The sequence below is a fragment of the Mustela nigripes genome, chromosome 1 (genome assembly GCF_022355385.1).
Source record: "Mustela nigripes isolate SB6536 chromosome 1, MUSNIG.SB6536, whole genome shotgun sequence".
NCBI lineage: Eukaryota > Metazoa > Chordata > Mammalia > Carnivora > Mustelidae > Mustela > Mustela nigripes.
In genome coordinates, this window is record NC_081557.1 from 237,990,268 (window position 1) to 238,013,376 (window position 23,109).

Genomic DNA, 23,109 nt, shown 5'->3' on the forward strand with positions numbered 1-23,109 from the left:
GATGGGTCTCCTTCTAACTTTACTTTTCCAGCTCCCTTCATTCCTGGCCACCCACAAGTGTTGTGTTTCTGTCACCTTGGTAAATGGCTCACCTTTACATTGAAATATTTAAATATCCTTTTCTATTGGATTATTTGGTAATAGCCACATGGTGGGCTCTTTTGTCCATAAACACCTCACTCTGTTTTCATAATTCACACTTTTTTTTTCTATTTAACAAAAATAATTAATTTTAAAAGTCCAGTGCTAACAAATGATCACTTAAGGGCAAGATGTGATTGAGAAAGACCCCTCATCAGACCCCGGTAACCACCATTTTACTCTCAGCTTTTATGAGTTCAATCTTCTTTTAGATTCCACACATAAGTGAGAGTATACAGTATTTGTCTTTCTCTGTCTGGCTTATTTCTTTATATATATATATATATATATATATATAATTTCAATTTATTTATTTTCAGAAAAACAGTATTCATTATTTTTTCACCACACCCAGTGCTCCATGCAATCCGTGCCCTCTATAATACCCACCACCTGGTACCCCAACCTCCCACCCCACTGCCACTTCACACTTTAATTCCCAGAGCAAATATCACTGGTTCTGGAAAGCTCTCCTTATCTATCTAGTCCAACTTAATTGCCCTATACTCTGTGCTCCTATTGAATTCGTGTACACATTCATCACAGCATCACAGCTCAGATTACTTTCTCAATTATTTAAGATGCAGTATATCTGGTGAGACTGTGTATTTCAGAGGGGCTGAGGTCGCCCATCTGTCTTTGTATGCACAGAACATGATCTCGCAGCAGATTTTCTTAGTTCTGAGAGAATAACTTCAGCATTCCCTCTTAGTTGTGTAACTAAGATAGGAGTTTGTACCAAAGCATGGACAGTGTCTAACCCCTGCCCCCCACCCCCCAGCTCTCTAGGACCTTCAACATGCAGAACTCATCCTTGGGGAAGATTTACGTATGTTTGCAGAGAGGCAAAGTATACCCCAGAAAACATGTTCAGGAACCATCTTCTTTCCTTCCAAGATTTAGTGGGGTAACTTTTTAGATGGCTTGAGAAGGTTCTGATGGATTTTATAGCCCTCAGTCACTAAAGCCTATGAAGGACCCAAAGGGGAGCTTACTGTGAAGGAAGGTGATCCTCATTAGTGACCCAGGTTCACCATGATTGTCCCTATTTGTAGGGTTTGATTGTTTCTGACACAGCTTGAGTTGGGGCTGGAAAATGACCTGACATTCTGGCTTGGCTCCTGCCCCCATCCATGGTGGGCTTCTGAGTACAAATTAAAGGAGCTAAAACCTTGGGAACCCAAGCAGAAGGTAGCATTGCTGCTTCTGGTAAGGATCTTGCCCAGGCAGATGACTTCAGTACCTGAGGCCAGAGGCCAGGATGCATTTTCAATTTCATTTGCAACAGAAGAAATGAACATAATAGATTGACGCTCACAGTGTTCTGATCCAACTCTCCAATTTTATCTTGTGGACTTCAAGTGCTCCTCCCTAAACTAACAACCTCCCCTCTCCTCAAGATTTCTGTTGGAGAAAGAGCTCAGGTAATTCAGGCATAGAGTGATTGGGTTATTGAAAGAGTAACCGTATTTGTTCTCTGAGCTGGTTAGGCAGGTTATCCAGGTGGCACTTGGTTGTGTCTCTCTCATGACAAGGTAAATATCTGCCAAGTGGATCTCCTTGGTGATAAGACCAGTTATTTGAACTTTGTAAATATTTGTATTTAATTGCTTCACCCCTATGTTTATGTTAATGTTTGTAAGTCCAGTCCTCACAGGTCACATTTTAAAGTTCTGTATAAAAAGTGTGCCGCGCGACACCCTCACGGAGTTTCAAATAGCCCCAAAGGCGAGGCGCGGGTAACCCGGCGGCGTCTGGGGGCTGCGAGGGCGCCGTCTGGGTGACCCCGCCTGCGGCTCTCCCACGCGGTGCCCCGGCCCTGGGAGACCCCGGGAGGGAACCCCACGAGGCGCTGAGACCAGGGGACCCCACGAGGATGCTGGAGGGGGATGGACCCCTTCGGGACGCCCGCGCGGGACGCGGGGTCTCGGCCCCGGGTAGCCCTGCAGACGGCGCGGGCACCGTCCTCGTCCCGCTGTTCATGTGGCACCGACGAGCCGGCGAGACCCCGCGGGTGGGCCAACGTCGCACCCCCCCCAGGTCCCCGGGGCGCGGAGGCATTTGGGGCACCCACTGGAGTCCCGCAGGCGTCCCGGGTCCCCGCGGCAGAGCTGCCCCTCTTCCTTGGGGTCTCAAGCTGTAGGTAGGACCGTGTGTCGTCATTAAAACCCAGAGATATGCAGTGTCATTACATTTTTTAAAACTGGTTTTGTTAGGGCACCTGGGTGGCTCAGCGGGTTAAGTCTCTGCCTTTGGCTCCGGTCATGATCTCAGGGTCCTGGGATTGAGCCCCTCATAGGGCTCTCTGCTCAGCCAGGAGCCTGCTTCCCCCTCCCCCCTGCCTGCCTCTCTGCCTACTTACGATCTCTCTCTCAGTCAAATAAATAAAATCTTTAAAAATAAATAAATAAATAAATAAATAATGATTTTGTCTATGTAGGTTGGCACCGAAGAGGATTGTACCACAAAATCAGTCTCCAGTTTTCAGTTGACGAGGTCTGCAGATTTGCTTGGTTTTGCTCTCTTAACACAGAATTTGGTTACCTTTCATTGCAATTTAAAATATCATTTTTCTTATTTAGAGTGGAAGTTTCTAAGTGCACCCTCCTCTTGGAGAATGTTTATGCTGACCATCTATAATTTAGAATATATAAATGCGCTCCCTGGGACTTGTGCTGACTCAGCATTTTCCCCCAAACTCTTGAAAGAAACTTTTGTGCCAGATCTCTATGGTTCATATTGTTAGTTCCACTCCCTATTTTTGTCTGTTTATGGGAAAGGGGGTTGCTTGAGTTTTACTTTTCCTGTACGAAACCATGTGTTCTATATTCCAATGGGAAATACATATAATGTGCAGTAGTTTTAGCTGAAATGTGTAAGAATTTTTGTTAAAGAAAATATAGAAGTGCTTTTTAAGGAAAACAGTGTCTATCTATCTATATACCTACATATGTATGTATATATACATAATGCATCTATCTACCTATTTTTATCTATCGACCAACTATGTAATTAGTGGTGAGCTAAATGTTTCACCGTAGGCTCTCCAGGAGAGAATAATGTCTAGTTTCTAACTTTTGCCAATTTTGGCAGCATAAATAACTCCACCATGGTTCATTTCAATATGATGACCCTGAACCCAGAACTGGGAAGTAATGCACAACAGAACACTGTAGAATTTCTGTAACATTTTCACCATTAAGATACAATAAATGTAAATAACTTCAAGATCATACATAATGGTAAGCTAGAGTAAAATAAGGAAGTGGTCAGTTTTGATTATTTATTACCTTCATTTTAATGCAATTTATTTAATCATAAGTTTATGTAACTTGATTTTTAATAATGATTGTGTTTAAGAACTCTTGCAGAATTCCTGAGAATTTAGCAGTTGGCTTTGGAAGCTGGTGTAAAGCAGATCCCATACAACGCTGAATTAATCTCTTTGCTTCTATCTACTTCTTTCTCTTTTCTGAGTAGAGTGGGCGCTGGGGCTGGGGAGATCTTTGTTGAACTTTATCTGGTGGGAGTTTAGGTAAGCAAGTCTGGAGGCAGAAGCAAGAGTAAATTGCAGCATATAATAAAGTATAATAAAGGAGGCAAGCTGGTGTGCGTTGAGTGGGTGGATGCTGAGATTACAGGGGACTGGAGGCAAGAGTTAGCTTGCTCTATGGTAGAAGGCTGGAGAAGAAAACTCTCTCTCCTTATTGAGAAGGCCTCAATGCATACCTTTTATTTATTTTACGTAATCCTGAACTACTCGAATCCTGAACTACTACTTGAAAGTGCTAAAAAATAGCCTCTTCTGTCAAAAAACTTTAAAATATTATAATCTGATAATACATTTATTTCTGTGGAAAAATTCTCTTCTGAGTTGCCAGAGTGGAATGACGGACGGCAGTCTTTAGGAATGCATCTACTGTGTAGAACAGGGCAGTTTGTCATTGGACATTGGAAACAAATCTCTTCTTTCATTTCTTATAGGAAATCTTTGGTAAAAATCTACATTGCTTCATAACATCTTTAGGGGAAATGGATTCTTTTTGGAGAGGAAAATAGTATGGAGTTTTATGTTAAAGTTGAGGCAGGCAAAAACTGAGACTGTATGCTTGCTTACGTGAGGTATTTGAAAATAATATATCTAGGACTGAAAATGAAATATAGAATCATTTGTTGAAGTGTGAATGTAGGCAGGATAGTGTGGGACTTTGTCTACTGCCCAGATTTGGAATTTGATTATAGTTTTCAATTAGCAATAATCGCGCCTCGGATAAACCTCATTGGCTACGATACTGCCACTGCGCAAAGCTGATTATAGAATCTACCCTCACTATCTGTGTGACCTTGGGCAGGTTATGTAACATCTCCGTGTCTCAGTTTCTTTGGCTGTGAAACAGGAATTTTCATATTATATTGGCTTGAGGATTAAATGAGCTCTATGTAAAACACTTAGAATGATTCTTGGTGCAATGCAAGCTGTAGGGTCAGCTTATATTTTTAACTGGCTGAATGATTTAGGGATACAATTGGAATATTATATATACGTATACATATATGTATATGGGCTTCTGGATTTCTGAGGAGGCTGGGTTTCTGAGGAGTTCTCATAAGGACTTTCTTCCTTGTTTGAGTTTTGAACTAATTGAGATATAAGAAGCAAGAGTGATAGAGACAAGAGAATTAAAATATTTCCGTTAATACTGATAATGTTGATGTAGCATAGTCTGCTCGCATCTGTAGGCAACTGGACTTCCTAATCCAGAAATTTTAAACCAGGCAGATTTCCCCAGCCATAGGAGGCTCTGGAAACCTGCATGAAAACTCTTTAGGGCCAAACCCTCTCACCATAGGGCTGAGACAAGAGCAGAGCACACAGTGAACAGGGTGGGCTGACATCCAGAGGAAAGGAGAAGGGGAGACAGGCCGGGATCTCTGTGCCTGACTTCTTGCACGCTCATGGTTAAATTCATTCCCTCCTCTGTCAGTGGCCGAGTGGGTCCAGGACAGAGAGAAGCCAGGCTGGAGCTCCTCCCATGTGGTAGGGAATCATAGGGGAAAGAACAGCCTTCCCCTCCGTATCTCTGTTCAATAACGCAGAAACTACTTTTGATGTTTTTAACAGAGGATATGTAATTCACTCAGGTCAGGAAGGAGCTGAGAGCCCCACGGGAGATGGTGAGACAACTCAGAGAGTCATAGCAGCAGGAAGATATCAACAAAGGGAGGCGGTGCCCTTAACCTGATCTAGGGGCTGGAAAACCCAGCAGAAGCCGGAATCCTGGTGGGTCTGGGTAGGAGGAGCTGGCGCCACAGAAATACTGACTGAGGCAGAGAGGCAGGAAGAGAAACACCCCGGCTTCTCCCTGCCCCCGCCCTCCCATCTCTCTCTGGTGCGTCTCCTTGGCTGCCCTCCGCAGCCAGCCAGTTGACAGGAGCCTGGGAAACAGGGGCTGCCGGGTTAGCCCCATTGCTCTATAAAGCAGAGAGGGGAAGGACAAAGAATCGATCTGTGTGCAAAGAGGGCCAGGACCTGCATGCACACGCGCGTGTGCGCGCACACACACACACACACACACTCATTCACACTCACTTAAACACCTATTTCATACTACTCTGCGTATGACCTCTTTGGACCATGTGGATCAAAATATTCTTTTCGATGGTATGGTTTTTAACGTTGCTTAGAGACACTGTCTATGGAAGTAAACTGAAGGAAGTTGAAAAATCAATATACAATTTGGCCCATCTTTAAAGTTCTGGCAAACATCCTCTGTAACACTCCTAGATAATAAATCTCCAGACTGCTGCCTGACAGTGTCAGATTATTGCCTCAATTCTTTATTTTTTCTTGTCCTTCTAAAGATAGACTCAGGTAAAATTCTCCACTCAGAGACCAGCTTGATACAAGTCAAGGAACTCTGACTTTATACTTATTTACCTTCTTATATCAGTTAATAACTTCTATCAGTTAGGGGCGCCTGAGTCATTGGAGTGTCTGACTCTCAGTTTTGGCTCAGGTCATGGTCTCAGGGTCCTGAGATCGAGCCCCATGTTGGGCTCTATGCTCAGTGGGGAGTCTGCTGGAGATTCTCTCCCACTCTCTCTGCCCCTCCCCCTGCTCACTCTCTTTCTCCAAAAATAAATAAATAATTAAAATCTTTAATAACTTATATCTGTTAATGGGCAACCTCCAGTCATGGTTCCTTCACGAAGTGTTTGTACATTCAGGCCTCAGGGAGGTGTCCCCGTGGACTCTGTTGCACTTACTTTCTGTCTTCACCATGCGCAGTTACTTGTTTTATTTGTCTAATCTTGCGTCAGTCTCCTTAAGAATTGGCACTGGGTCTTAAAAATCTGTCATAAATATCCCAAGAAGCTAGCCGGTTAAAGCCAAATCATGTGGGTCTAATTTAAAAGTCCAACTCTTATGCTGTTGCCTAACGAAGTTTTCTTGAAAGCATATCATATTCTGGCTTATTTTGTACTCACAGGCCATGCCTGAAAGTGTTGAAGCCAGACAATGATGGAAATGGAAGCCTTGGACTGCATTTGCTTTCCAGAGAATTGTAAGGACCCCAGGTCAGGGCTGCTCATACTCCAGGTCTGGGGTGAAAATCCTGAGAAAATCACATAACTTCTATATGCCTCAGCTTCCTTACCCCAAAAATGAGGATAAAGACAGTCTCTTCCTCATTATTGTATTATATAAGACAACCTGTGCTTATTGCTTGCATCCAAACCTAGAGCTCAGTGTTGATTATAATCTGATGTGCTGTTTGTAAAAGGTCGTTTTAAGATAAAACCCTCAGAAATATTAAAAGTTGATTTTCTACTTTGTGCAGAACCATTTCTCTCATGTGCCTTGTCCACAAGGCTGAGTCGGGGGAACAGAGAAGCAGAGTAGCTCCCTGGGGCACCAGACTCACAGGGATGGTAAAACATCATTGGAATTGGAGGTAGAGGGGGAGAAATGTGATTACTAGGATTGCTTTTGAGGGGCTATTCCTTTTAATGGAAGGGGACTTTAAGAAGGCACTTGGGTTGGGGGAGTGAGAAACCCCAAGTGGCATGTTTATGTAAGGATAGGTCACCTTTTTCAGGAAAGGCCCCAGGTGACTGGAGGGATTTGGCTTTGCTCATGCAAATTGGGGCCAGTGTAGAGTCACTGTGAAAAGGCCCAGAGTCCCATATGGGGTCCTTTTCCACCCCTCTTCCTAGCCCCACTAAGCTCTAGAGTTTCTCGAAAAATAATACAAAACAGTCCTTTTCCAGAATGAGGCACCAGAGTATTAGCTCTGTGGTGTGTCTGTTTAACACCATGGATTAATAAAATGGGGGAGCTTTCAATTCTTCAGCCAGGGACCAAGGAATCAGAACACCTAAATTCAATATGAAAATTGTTAACGAGGTAGAAGCTTGTGAACTAGATCCCTGAGAAGGCCAAAAGAGGATTTTAAGGTACTCTGGAGGGAGCAGTTGCCAAAAGCAGCTAGGGTTGAAGGCACGGGGAGTGGGGCTGGAATTTCTAACATGGCGGGTCCCAGAAGTTCTGCTCAGCTGGGACTGGGGTCTCGAGCTCGGAGAAGAGGCCTGAGGAAGAGGTCCTGGCCTGCCCATTGCTGGGGTCTCCAGACAGGGTGGGACTTGAAACTTGGTCCTTCATGTGTTGGGAAAACTACCAGTTCAGTTCAGCTGCTGCCACAAGAAAGAACTGCTCAGACGACTAGAAAGCAGAGAGGAAAGAGCAGGTCAGTTCTTCCTCCTCCCCCAGACTCGCAGCCTTCCCCCACTTCCGTCTCTCCCACAGAGGTGAGTCCAGGTGGCTAAACAGGAAGAAATGAAAGGGTGGCTTTAGAGTTGAGAAACAGTTACTTCATGATTGAGACAGAGATACCCTGAAAGGCAGAACAAGTTACTTAGTAGACACTGGTGACTAGGTCTTAGGCCAAAATTTCACAGAGTATCTACTACCTGCTGCTGGGAATACGCAGCTGACTATGACCTATCTCTGTCCTCAAGGAAGAGGGAAGGAGGCTGATGTATAGCGTCAATTGTTGCATAATGTGATAAAAGGTCCCACACAATTATGATGGGAGCACAAGAGGGGAGCCAACTGAATAGGTAGTGAACCCAATCATCTTTTTTTTTTAAATTAATTAAGTGTTATTTAGGTAGCTTCATTATATGAAAATAGAAAAGCAGCGTCAATGTTCGTGCCCACTTAAAGGTAATTGGTAGGGGAAAAAAAGGTAGTTGGTAGAGGTTAAGTGGCACAGTTTTGAATATTTTCCCTATGTTTCCTCCAACCTAATCTCCCCAAATTTGTCAACCCAGTACAGTCTGTTGGATGTGTGTGTGTGTGTGTGTGTGTGTGTGTGCACGCATGCACGTGTGTGTGTGTGTGTGTGTTTAAATCTCAAAGATTTCTGATGTTATCTGTAGGAATGCTGACAACACTGACTCCAGTGTTCTGATCGTCCCTAAAGTTGCACCGAGAAGTCTCTGCTTTAGATAACTAGTAGGAATGACTGGTGCATAGCAGGTTCCATTTTAGGTAACTAGTAGAAATGACTGATGCAAAGATCCACAAGATCCCTGCACAAGCAGGGGGGTGGGGTGCAGAGGGAGAAACAGACTCTCCACTGAGCAGGGAACCATCCCAAGACCGTGAGATCATGACCTGAGCCCAAGGCAGATGTTAACGGACTCAACCACCCAGGAGCCCCAAAGATCCACTTGAGATAAATACCCTGTGACCTCACCACCATGCTCCTCATTCCATAAAAGCTTGGGATTAGGGTCTGGACTGGATAGGGAATAGCTGTGAAGAATGGGGGCAGAGGATGGGTGTACAGTGCCTGGATCTAGTGTCTGCCCAGTCCTCCCTACCACTAAGTTACCCTAAAATAAAAATGGTGTAAATGGTATAGAGTGACTCGCTTTGTTTTTGGGTCTTAAAGTGCCTTCTCTATCTGTAAGATACTTTACTGACCCTCCTCCAATTTCTTTTCTTTTTTTTTCTTTTTTTTTTTTTAAAGATTTTATTTATTTATTTGACAGACAAAGATCACAAGTAGGCAGAGAGGCAGGTGGGGGGGGAGGAAAGCAGGCTCCCCACGAGCAGAGAGCCCGACACGGGGCTTGATCCCAGGACCCTGGGACCATGACCCGAGCTGAAGGCAGAGGCCCCAGCCCACTGAGCCACCCAGGCGCCCCCCTCCTCCACTTTCTAACACTATCAAATTCAAGGTATTTCTTCATTTAAAGAAATAATTACAAATCTGTTTTGTTGAGTGTTGCCTTTTAGTATTCTATAAAACAGGATAATATTTCATAGTTCTGGAGTCATCTTAGTACACGCAATGTGCCAGTGACATTTTACAAAGGTATTCCAGTATTTGTTCTAATTTATTAACTTAGTCTATAAATATTTGCTTTGTACTTCACTAGATTCCGGGGAAATGTAAATTGAATAAGACATGATGGGGTAGACGCTTGGTTACATGTGTTACAAGTAACTTGGCTTCCGTTGGTTACATGTCAGCCATCCCATGGCTCTTTCCTTGCCAATAGAACCTAGATTTTATCAGGGTGTTTGGGGAGCAGTACATCCAGCCCAGGAGCAAATCTTGATTGGTTTAAGACAGTTATATAATCCTGCTCCCCTTTACTAATAGTCTAGGGTTGGGTTTGTGACCAGTTCTGACCCTGTGATTTCTGCTGTGGGCTTCTAGGAAAGACTTTCCCAATAATGTGTTGTATTGGACATTATTATTTGAGGACATTATATTGGGAGTTATGACAGCTATCTGAAAACCTGAAGGGGATAGCTCCAGGAGTCAGAAATGCCACCTAGAGTCCCACCATCATTGATCCACTAAATTCATCCCCCTGGACCAGTGTTTTTTTGCTACTTATTTTTGAGATAATACCTTATTGTTTAAGCATTTTTAGTGGGGTTCTGTTTTAGATGAAATGAAAGTACTCCTAAATAATGAACATGGCTTCTGTCTTACACAAATCTTTAGTTTTTTTTTTTTCTTTTCTTTTTGAAAGGGTTCTAAAAGTAAAGTACTATTCTGTTGCTTATATATTATTCTAAAGAGGCAATGGACAATCTCAGGGAGTTGATATATATATAAAACTACCAATAGGGTATGTGCCTCCATAAGGGATCGTCTCTCTTTTTTCATGACATACACAATGTTTTTTTTTTTTTTTTCTTTTAATTTTCAAGGGGATAAGTTTTGGACCTGGAAAGTCACCTGGAACTCTCCATGCACCTCCCCCCTCCCTGTCCCACCCACCACCACAAAGCTGTAATACCATGTTGAGTTTCATTTCTATGAAATCATCCATTTGCATTTATTTAACCATTCCCAGGCAAAAACAAGGAACCAAAGCAAACACACCCCAGTGTGCTTGTTACTTTGTTCTTTTCTTTTCCGTTATGTTACTTTGTTCTTAAGTCAAACCAAGCTGATAACAGGGTGAAGAGTCAGTATACCAAGTATTCAATGAAAATTATATGAAGCCACTCTAAAAATATCATTAATGCAAATCCATTTGTGATTCATATTCTTGCAAGTAAATAACTGGTGAAACTCAGTCGGTTCTTCATCTCACCATGGTAGCTCTTAGGGACCCTCTTTTTTCTTTTAACGAGAATTATTTCCATGGACATCACCAGACTAGGGAACAGTCTCATCACTACAAAATGTACTTGGTATTTTAAGGAAGTATTGATAGTGATTTATTTCTTGCCACTCACTAGGCATTTTTTGTAAGTACCAACATTGAATTGGGGGTGATATTTGGAAGGGCTTCTCTGGAGGCAAGGATCAGGTCTCTACAGATTTTATGTAGCTGGTATTACTTGCTTGTCAGAGAAGATGCTCCCTGGGTGTATCTGACCTGAAACTGACCTAATAAACTATTCACTTCGGTCTCACACTTAGTATCTCCCTGGCCTCTGCTGTAAACTCTAATATAAATTAACCCCCCCACACCAAAAACAAATAAAAAAATGTTGCAACTGGACATTTTACAAGATAGGACATATAAAGTGAACAAAGTGTTTAACCTAAGAAATAAATTTTAATACATATAAAATATTATTTTCTGTTCCTCAGATTGACAAAGATTTAAAAAGTCATAAAACCATCAGTAAAATGCAAAGGCAAGCTCTTGAATGGCAAAAGGTAGTTGCAAATGATACATCTGATAAGGGATTAACATCTAAAGTATGTAAAGAACTTCTATAGCTCAATACCACAAAAATTAATAATTACATTAAAAAACATGCAGAGGACCTGAACAGACATTTTCCTAAAGAAGGCCTATAGATGGCCAACAGACACATGAGAGGTATCTGCCCAAGATTACTTGGCTAAGAAACCACAATGAGATATCATCTTACACCTCAATGTGGTTACAATAAAAAAGACAAGAAATAGTAATTGTTGACAAGGGTATGGGGAAAAAAGAACCCTCGTGCACTACTGCTGGGAATGCAAATTGGTGCAGCCACCATAAGAAACAGTATGGAGGTTCTTCAACAAATTAAAAATAGAATGATCATACCATCCCTTAATTCCACAAGTTAAGTATTTACCCAAAGGAAACAAAGGCATTAATTCAAAAAGATACATGTACCCCTATGTTTATTGAGGTATTATTTATAACAGTCAAGATACAGAAACAACCTAAGTGTCCATCATCCATGAATGGATAAAGAAGAGGTAACACACACACACACACACACACACACACACACACACACACACAGGAATATTACTCAGCCATGAAAAGATGAGAGCTCATATTTGCGACAACTTGGATGGACTTAGAAGATATAAAGTTCAGTGGAATAAGTCAGACAGAGAAAGACAAACACCATGGAGTTCACTAATATGTGGAATTTAAGAAACAAACGAACAACAACCAAAAAGACAAACAGACTCAAATACAGAGAACAAAACTGGTGGTTGCCAGAGGGGAGATGGGTGGGGGAATTGGGTGAAGTAGACAAAGGTAATTAAGAGTATACTTATCATGATGTCTATTGAATAATGTGTAGAATTGTTGGGGCGGTGGGGAATGAAAGGATAATTATAATGGTGGCATAGAATACATGACAAAGAAATTGCACAAAGCCTATCTCCCATGATGATGTTCTCCCTGTGGAGTCTGAGGTTTCAGATAAGGCAGGACTTAGATGTATTTTTCAGGAAGGCTATAAAGACATCACTAATAAGTGCAATGGTACTTTAATTGTAATGACAATAATGAGAACTACCACTGATTATTTGCCACGTGGCAGATATTACAGTCCGCATTCTACAAGGATTATCTCATTAAGTCCTCATCACAACATTATGTTTTTGAGTAAATTTTTATTTTCTCTTTCATTTTAGAGATGAGAATATTGAGGGTTTGAGAGGTATCTGCCCAAGATTACTTGGCTAAGAAATGGTGAAGATGGGATATAAATCCGATATATGCTCTAGATCTGTTTCTGCTCTAAGCAGAGGGACCTAAGAAGACAGATTATATCTACTTTTGATCCATTTGCCATAATTTAGAATTGTTAGCTTTTAATGATGCTCAAATTAGTGAGCCAATATCCCTGAATTGCAGTGTGATGGCTTTAAAATAAAAAACAAAAACAAAAAGACAAGGAACTGGGGGGAAAAAAAGTCAGTGATACCCAGTACTTGCAAGAGTTGGTGATGAAGACTGTCTCAAGCTTTGCTTGAGGATGTCTGCCTGTCTGTCTATCTATCTTTAGGAAGAATTTTAGCAATATGAAATTTTCAAAAAAAATTCTTACATTTCAGTTCAGCTATTCCATTTCTGAATTATTTTATTCCACTTTTTGATCCTAGAGAAATAATCCTGAATATAGAAAAAACTATGTATAAAGCTATTTGTCACAACATTATTTATAAATGGTGAACAGTTAGAAACAACCTAATTATTCAACACTAGAGAAGGTACATATATTTTGTTATATGTACCACATGATGAATGCAAATATGAAAGTTATACAATATAAAAATTATGGCTGTGTAACTACATTCTGAGTTAAAGGCTACTGTTTTAATGTTAACAGAAAAAAGCTAGAAATTGTATATATTATATACAATTATATCTTTACTATGAAAAAAGGCTATAAAATGGGAGAAGATATAGCAAAAATTTTAGTAGCAGCTTCCTCTGAATATGAATGATTAATATTTTTTCTAGGTATGTTTCTGTACTCTCTGAATTTTCTATAATGAATATGTATTACTTTCTTAATCAAGAAGGAAATATACAAATTAAGAAAAAGCTTGAATTAGATACTTTTCTCATAAGAGCAACTTAGCTTCTGTTCTTTAAAGAAGATTTTCCAACTGCTTTTATTTCTTATCTTTAGAAAACATCAAGCTACTACGATGTACAGGCTTTTAGGATTCTAGGTTTCAAAGGTACAATGAACTACAAAGGAATTTGGTCCAATTTCATTCTTTTTCCAGTTGTCATCATGACAATGCATTTATAACAGGCAATTTTCTGTTCTCTGGAAAGCTAGGTGCATCCCATCAGAAACAGATTTCTATTGGGTGTCTCAAAACATGTCCTGCTGTTCAATCATGTTGTATTGGCACATATCTTTTTGATATGTCTTTTCTTTTCATAGTTTGATTTTATTATTTCTTGTAAAATCTGCACTTCTGCTGCAGGCTAGGTATATAAGGGATGCTTGCTGTCTGTTGCACAGTAGGTGAACAGCTAGGGAATGAGTAGAATGAAGATAGCAATGCCAGACGTGTGAGAGCACACACTTTGCTTCTGTGTGCCTTTTGAAGACTGCCTGTGTGCCCTGGGGCCAAGTCTCTGAATAATTACAAGTTAATGGTGTATGTCATCTCATAGAAGCATCTCATATATACAAGCAAATGTAATTCAGTACTCTGGTCACATCAGGTTTGTATTTGTATATCCTTTTTTAATCTTTTTTTTTTTCCTGATTGTTAATATATCTATATTCTCATTATTTAACACATGAGAAATGTATTAGTATCCTAGTGTTACAAATGATCACAAATTTAGCAGCTTAAAACAACACAAACTTACTATTTTCGATTCTGGTGGTTAGAGCTCCAAAATGGGACTCTTTGGGTGAAAATCAAAGAGCTGACAGGGATAGATTCCTTTCTAAAGCTTCTAGGGCAGAATCCATTTTCCTGCCATTGACAGCTTTTATCAGCCACAGCCAGCCTTGGGTCATTGTCCCTTTCCACCTCCCCCCACCAGCAGTGGCCACTTGAATGTTTCTCACCTGCCATCATTCTGACTCTTCTGCTTCTCTCTTCTGCATTTAAGTACTTATGACTCTCTTGGGTCCACCCAGATTATCTGGGAGAATCTCTGTTTAAGGACCAACTATTATCCACCTTCATTCCATCTGCAACCTTAATTCCTCTTTGCTCTGTAATCTAACATATTTATGGGTTCTGGAGATGAGGACACAGACATCTCTCTTTGTCCAGAGTTGGGGGGAGAAGGATTATCGTGCTTACCATGAAAGACTTCCAGAAAAATAAAAATACATAAAGACAGTCTTTTGCTCAATCATGCAAAGACAACCATTGTTAACATTTTGGAAAACATTTTCCTTATAATTTTGTGAGATAATAAATTTAATTGACTTAAATACATAATGGGGACTTTAAACATTTTGGGAGGCTGGGTAATATATATTCACATAATTCAAATATGTAAAACACAGTCACTAAAAAGTCTGTTTCCCTACTGTAGTAATCGCTTTTAGTTGTTTCATAAGTGTTCTTCCTGGTTTTTAATGTAAACTCAAGTGGCATAATATTGTTGCCCCTTGTCCCATCTTTGGTCCTTACCATATTTCAGAGTAGAAGTGGGCATAAGGATGACTTCAGTTTAACTTGTCTAATTACATTGACAATAACATTATTTTCAAATAAAGTCACACTGGGTGATTCTGGGTAGGACCTGAATCTTTGCCGGGACACTGCCAAACCCAGTACGCTTGTATGATTTGCCTTGGCCAAGAAGATATTAGCAACCGTGGTACATCAGAGGCCCGAAAAGCATTGATTTTAATTACCTTGAAACTTTCCCATGAAGAAGTCCAGGGTAGCAGCTGTCCCAGCTGAGGCCACTTCTAGAACCATCAGCATAATAATGGCCAGATGTGTGAATTAGGCCATTCTAGACCATCCTGCTATGGCCAAGCCAGCCAGACTGGAAGAGTTACCCAGCTGACCCTTAAAATTGTTTAAGAAATAGTAAGTGTTTATTTGAAATGATCTGATACTCAGCAAAAACTAACTCATATGAGCTCTAATATGAAAGGAGATTTGTTTGTGGAAATTCTAGAGAACGGAAGTCTCTTAAGTTTCTCGCCAAATAAAGACTTTGGTTTTTAAACTTGATTTCCTTATCAGCACTGGAAAGTTACAGAATGGCAGATTTCAGCTGGTAGTAACTGTGGACTTTCTAATAAGTGGATCTGAAACAATGTAGCTGACTGGCCCCAGAAGGTAGTGTTCTAAAGGTTGCTGATGTTTGGGAGACTGAATTAGAATCTCACATGTCTGTTTTGAACCTAAGACTGAGGAAAAAAGGCTTGGATGCTGGGGTTTTAGAAATCTGAGAAAAAGAATCATTGCTGGTTTAATGGCCTTTGAATGCACTGTGCATGCCAGAAATTGTGGAAAGGCCCCAAATTACTCAGCACGCTCTGTAAAATTCCCAATAACTGCTGGCATTACTGTACATATTCTTCCTAAATTGAATCTTATACCAAGGGTTGGAAGTGAGCCTTTGACTTTGGGTTTCTACATCATCTTTTCCATTTTATCACTTGTAATTCCCAGGGCTAGACACACATTGATTTTTTTGTCAACTGGTGAATCAGAATTGGGCCAGGACTGAGAGTGGTAGTGGTAGGAGAAAGCCAGAGCAAGGGCCACCAGGCAACCTTCTAGAATGCTGTCATTCATCTCTTGACATAAAGACAAAAGGAGGGTGTTGGAAAGATCTAGAGGGAAATGAACAACCTGACATAGTAAGAAGGTTGGGATGGCTTCTAAGAAACACAGGTCCCTGGGATGGAATGTTCTTGGGATGTGGTACACTGAGTAGAGTTACGCTAACTAAAATGGAAAGAGGATTTAATTCATAAATGTTCTAGTTCGGTTTTATTGGCCAATATTAGACCTTTGTCAGGCTTTATTTATAATAAGAGTTTCTGTGCTATCTCAAGCAAATCAGAACTTTTATTTTATTTTTAAAGATTTTATTTATTTATTTGACAGACAGAGATCACAAGTAAGCAGAGAGGCAGACAGAGAGAGAGGAGGAAGCAGGCTCCCCGCTGAGCAGAGAGCCCCAGATCATGACCTGAGCCAAAGACAGAGACTTAACTTACTAAGCCACCCAGGCGCCCCAGATCAAAACCTTTAAACTTCAGTTTCTTGGAGGAATTATTCTTAAATTAGCCCTAAACTTATATCTAAGGGTAAAATTTGATTACGGCTGATAGGCAATGCTCTCAGATAGTAAAATGAGGGCTTAAAAAGTCTTCAATTCATTTATATTTCATTTGGAATGTTGCAATTATAATTGAATGAATTTTTCCTGAATGCCTGGCACTGAGAAAAGAACTTTATATTCATTGTATTTTATGTATATATATTTTGTGTTAATACAATGGCCATGTTATATAAATAAAACTTCTGAGGCCTAAAAGTATCACAAAACTAATAAATAGATTTCAGTTTTCAAGTTTTCTCATGTGTAAAATAAATGTTTATCCTAGTTAAATGTAATAATTTTGCATATATTAACAATTATTTGGAAAGAATGCATAGAGCACAATAATATTTTATAATTTATAGTTTTATAGTTTATAATTTACTTTGAAAATATCTCAGGATGAACAGGGTTATCTGGGTCCATATACAAGTAAACTGTAAATATTAGGGATGACATCTGAAAGACCCTAAGAAGAATCAACAAACATCTAGAGATAGTTACTTAATATCTCAAGTAATTTGAGCTGTTAAAACAAAATACCATAGATTGGATGACTTAAATAACACTTATTTCTCACAGTTCTGAAAGTTGAAAAGTCAAAACTCAAGTGTTAACAGAATCTGTGTCTGGTTAAGACCCTCTACTTGGTTTACAGTGATCCACCATATTGCTGTGTCCTAACATGGCAGAGACAGAACTCTGATTTCTTCCTCTTTTTGTAAGGGCACTAATTCCATCATGGGGCTCTACTCTTATGGCTTCATCTTAACCTCAAGACTCCACCTCCAAACACCATCACATTGAGGTTTAGGGCTTCCATTTATAAATTTTGGGGGGGTACACAATCAGTTAGTCCATAGCACTTAGCGTGTTAAATATCATCAAAATTTGTACCCGAATGGTTCCACCACTATGGAAAACAATATAGAGGTTCCTCAAAAAATTAAAAACAGAATTACCATATGATTCAGCAGTCTCACTTCTTGGTATATATTCAAAGAAAATAAAATCAGTATTTGGAAGAGATGTCTGCTTTCCCATGTTTATTGCAGCAGCATTCACAATAGCCAAGATATGGACCCAAACTAGGTGTCCTTTGACAGATGAATGGATTAAAAAAATGTGATATATGTTCCATAATATGTATGTTATACATATATGTAATATGTATATGTGTGTATATATACACACATATATAATATAATATAAGTGGTATATTAAGCCATAAAAAAAGGAAACCCTGCCATTTGTGACAATATGGATGAACCTAGAGGGCATTATGCTAAGTGAAATAAGCCAGACAGAAAAAGACAAATACTGTATGGTATCACTTATCTGTGGAATCTAAAAAAAAAAAGCCAATCTCATAGCAATGGATAGTAAAATGGTGGATGCCAGAGTCTAGGGGTTAGGATAAAATTGGAGATGTAGGTCAAAGGGAACAAACGTGAAGTTATAAGCTAAATAAGTTACAAGGTTCTATTATACTGCATGGTGACTATAGCTAATAATATTGTTTTATGTACTTGAAATTGTGGAGAGGAGATCTGATATGTTCTTACTGCACACACAAAAAAAGGTCGACTATGAGGTGATGGATGTATTAACTCGATTGTGGTAGTCTTCTCACAATGTGATCATCATATATGTACACTTTAAATACATATGGTCTTTTTTTTTTTTTTAAAGATTTTATTTATTTATTTGTCAGAGAGAGAGTGAGCGAGAGCGAGCACAGGCAGACAGAGTGGAAGGCAGAGTCAGAGGGAGAAGCAGGCTCCCCGCGGAGGGCAAGGAGCCCGATGTGGGACTCGATCCCAGGACGCTGGGATCATGACCTGAGCCGAAGGCAGCTGCTTAACCAACTGAGCCACCCAGGCGTCCCTACATATGGTCTTATTTGTCAATTTTTCATCAATAAAGTTGGAAAAAGTTTATACTAGAGTTTATAAATTGGCATAAGGATGGTAGAAATAATTTTTCCTTGATGAATGAGTAGCATTCAACATACATGGCTGGTTACACATTTGTATGGACACCATTACCCTTGCACAAACTCAGCTGTCTGACAATAACTTCAGGAGTGGGGAATGCAAGGTTTTGGCCTCTTGCTCACCGCTTATCCCTTCAATTCATGGAAGATTCTGTCCCCTCACCGAATTTCAAGGCTGATCAATTCTGCTTTTAGGATATCAGAATATTTGGTGCAGACTAAAATTTTCATTCAAGGAATGAATCAGTTTGCTACTTTAGGAGAATAAGAGAAAACTAGAACAAGGTTATAAATTTGCTCTGTTGACCTCAATTGGGACGAATGTCATTTTTTTTTTTAATTTTTTCTAAATTAGCTTTGATTGCTTTGGTTCTCACCCAATAGAGTTTTTTTTTTTTTTTAATGATTTTTTTTTTTTTTAAGATTTTATTTATTTATTTGTCAGAGAGAGAGAGGGAGAGAGAGAGAGAGAGCGAGCACAGGCGGACAGAATGGTAGGCAGAGGGAGAAGCAGGCTCCCTGCTGAGCAAGGAGCCCGATTCGGGACTCGATCCCAGGACGCTGGGATCATGACCTGAGCCGAAGGCAGCTGCTTAACCAACTGAGCCACCCAGGCGTCCCTCACCCAATAGAGTTTATGGGGAAAGCCACCCTCAATGATTTTAAGAAATCCACCCTATTTTAAGAAGCTCATTTGAAGACTACCTCTGATCTTAGTTTCATGGGAATTGGCTGAGCTGCTTTTTTATCTCCTCAAATATCAAGGGATCCATTACGCATAGTCCCAGAAAGTCTCTTGCTGTTCCAGTCTTGACCATCAGGGTCTTTTGCTCAGTGTCCAAGGTGTCTGTGCATGGTAAACTCAAGGAGGTCCTGCCACACCTGGAATATTGGTGAAACATGAGAGTTGTCCACAGAGTGAAACTTCCTTCCAATCCCTTCACTCTTTGGTGAACCAATTCTCCCTATGCTGCATCCTCTCTTTCTACATGCCGGTCAGACCCCCTCCTTCTCAGATAATCAGATAGAACTTTGTACCTAGGCTTTCAAAACAAAGCCTAACTAATTTTTCTCTGGTGCAAGAGATGTCTAGTCCTATTGAGTTCCTGAGCTAGATGGGTCTTGTCAGAAAAGAGGGGGGGATCAATTGGGAGGAAAAGTTTTGTTTTTTTCTTACTTTCAAGTTTCTTATAGCAGAATTTATAGAAGTCACTCTCTCAAGAAAGTATCAAATCATGCATGTAATGCCATCCAGTGACAAATTTACATAGTTTTTGGCTTATTTGGTATTATTCATGTCCCCATTCATTAGAATAGGCAAGGATACCTAAAACCCAATCAAGTCAAATCAAACTAAACAAGATTCTCTATATTCTTCTTTGCCTTGGAAGGTATCAGTGATTGTTTCTAGACTATAGGAAAAATCCCAAATTCCCAATTTCACTTTTCAACCCACCTAATAATCTAATTAGATCCTTATCTTTGGCCTCTCCAATATTCTTTTTATGTCCTCACTTGTAGAGATAATTCTCTTGAGTTGGGCTTTTCTTAATTGCATTCTCTCTGACTGCAGAGGGAGAAAGCATATTAAATCTTTCTCTCTCTCTCTCTTTTTTTTTTTAGGGCTCAAACTCACAACCCTGAGATCAAGACCTTAGCTATGGTCAAGAGTCAAGTATTTAACTGACTGAGCCACCCAGGTGCCCCATTAAATCTTTTCTTTTTTATGTAAATAATACATATTCTTCAAGTTCTAGTCCATGCCCCTCCTCTATGACAAGGTCTGCGATTGCTCTAGCTCAGAATGGTTTCTTTCAGTAATACAGTGGCTTCTAGCATTCATTTTGACATTTAATTGTGTACCTTCTTGCACAGTGACTTACTTATTCTTTCACAGATACATGTCTTACCTTCCCAAATAGATTTTAGTCTTCCAGGCAAGGGACATAGAATTAGGCACTGTATATCATCTCTGATATCTTTAGAAGTATCCCATTGCTACACACATAACAATGAATATGTAATTGAGAATTAATTCTATTCACCCCTACCCACATGTACACAACCTGTAGGAATATGCAATAACTCCACACTCAGGTATTTGCCAATCCTGAATGTCAGGGGCAACTGTTTCTTTCTTGGTAGCTGTGTTACTTTTACCTCTGAGCACTACAGGTCATGGTAACTGACCAATTTTTAAAAAGGGATTTAGGCTCGGTGGGTTAAAGCCTCTGCCTTCGGCTCGGTCATGATCCCAGGGTCCTGGGATTGAGCCCTGCATAGGGCTCTCTGCTCAGTGAGGAGCCTGCTTCCTTCTCTCTCTCCCCACCTGCCTCTCTTGCCTACTTGTGATCTCTGTCTGTCAAATAAATAAATTTTAAAAAAGTCTTTAAAAATGGTTTTAGTTACAGTGGAATATGCAAGGTCACAACTGACATGTGTGGCAAATAAAAATCATTCAGTGTAAAGTTGTGAACGACAGGCTATTGTATGCTTGAATATTATTATAGTGTAAATTTGCATCTTTTAGTTCTAACCACACAGACTCTTGCTCTATGCTCGTGTCCATTTATCCTGAGATAAATAAACATGTGTCTTACTCTTTCCATAGTCTCTTACCCTTGTGTTAGTCCTAGAAGATGGGTTTGCAGGGCTTAGCGAGCAAGTAAGTGGATAAATGTGTTTCTGAGCTGTTAGTGCTACTCTCCTTCTATGATACTGTTGATTCTAGTATAGTCACTGCTAGAGTGAGCTAATTTTAAGATTGGAAATGGGTCTATTCCTTACTTCTTTAAGGACAGATAAAACATTGTAAATTGTCACATTTTCTTCAAAACACTGCTCATATGCTTCTTCTGTCAAATCTTCCTAAACCTTAGTCTCTTTCCTCTTGCTGATCTACCTCCTCCAATACCTGGTAATTTCTCTGCTCTGTCCCACTCTCATGAACTTTTGTCCATCTTGAGGAATTTGTCATTTGTGACTTTTAGTTATGGTTTTCTAAAGTCATTTTTCTATTTTGCAATTATGATAAAAGCATCTCTTGAGTGGCTGGACCAGAAGAATAGTTTAAGATGTATGTGAGGGTAGCTGAGGGCTCTGGTTTTGAGAAGTTTTTTCAGGTTCTTGTAACTTTGGTTGTATCTAACAGCAAGAAACCCATCCATACCTGCTTTCAGATTAAAGACTACAACACAACAATGAGACTGGTTCTCATCCTCTCTTGATTTACAAGGAGTTAGAGGGAAAGTTCCTAGTAGATGTTGGGGTCTCTAGTCTCAACTATCTGGCAAAACAAAGTCTGTGCATGTTCCCTGAGGGAAAGGAGGAGGCGGGCTTGGTAGCTGAGGAGGCTGCCCTGATGTTTAGCAAAGTGCTTCCCAGAGCATTTCCATCAGGATTAGTGTGGTCAGAGAACCTCTTCCCATGGGCAGAGCTACCCTGGAGAGAGAGCCACCAGGGATTGCCTTTTGGGAATCTTACTGGATAGAATGTATGCCCAGCTGGTTCACTGCCCACTCTGTGCCAACAGAGATATGCACTGTTTAAAGTTGATGTCAACACTTAACATCACTACAAAATTGTTTACTCTTCAATTACAGATTCCTAATAATGGCTAGCACTTGTGTTTAGAATGTGCCAGGCATCCTTCCCAACAGTCTACAGGTATTAACATATTTAATCTGTATAAAAGTCCATTAGCCAAGTACTGTTTTTTTTTTTAAGATTTTATTTATTTATTTGAGAAGGAGAGCGTGAGACAGAGGATGAGAGGAGAGAAGGTCCGAGGGAGACGCAGACTCGCTGTGGAGCTGGGAGCCTGATGTGGGACTCGATCTCGGGACTCCAGGTTCATGACCTCAGCCTCAGGCAGTTGCTTAACCAACTGAGCCACCCAGGCACCCCATTAACCAAGTACTGTTTTACTACCATTTTGCTCAAGAAGCAAATGAGATGCAGAAAGGTCAAATGGTTTGTTCAAGGTCACATAGCTAATAAGTGCCAGAAGTGAATTTGTACCCAGATGGCTAGTCTAGAGTCCATGTATCACACTGTTGAGCAGGTGATTTCCCTGGCGCATAAAGCTGGGTAAAGGCAGATGACAGGGTTGTTCTGGGTATTTCCTCTACTAGGTATTTCCAACCCTCTTGTGGTATTTATGTGGTCATTTTCCCTACTAATGGGCAAAACTAATTAAGAGACCTATCAAAGAGCTTTCTGGGGCTCCAGTTCATAAAGAGATACTAAAATCTCATGGGACTGAATGGGAAATATGATGTTCATTAAGTCACAGTTCCACAAGTAACGCCCTAAACAACCAGGAAAGGCATATTATTCTTGGCCTCTACCTTTGAAATGTACAGAGCCAATAAATGAAAAATTTGTTTGGAATACGTGGGTACATTGGGTTG

General features: G+C 40.3%; 1 protein-coding gene and 1 pseudogene across 6 annotated transcripts in view; one reads left to right on the top strand and one right to left on the bottom strand.

Annotated features, from left to right (window-relative positions):
• The window catches only part of GRXCR1 (glutaredoxin and cysteine rich domain containing 1), a 317,659-nt gene that overhangs the window by 37,819 nt on the left and 256,731 nt on the right, over nucleotides 1-23,109 (top strand). The gene's annotated exons all lie outside the window — the stretch shown is intronic.
• Nucleotides 4,301-4,451, bottom strand: LOC132008709 (U4 spliceosomal RNA; annotated as a pseudogene).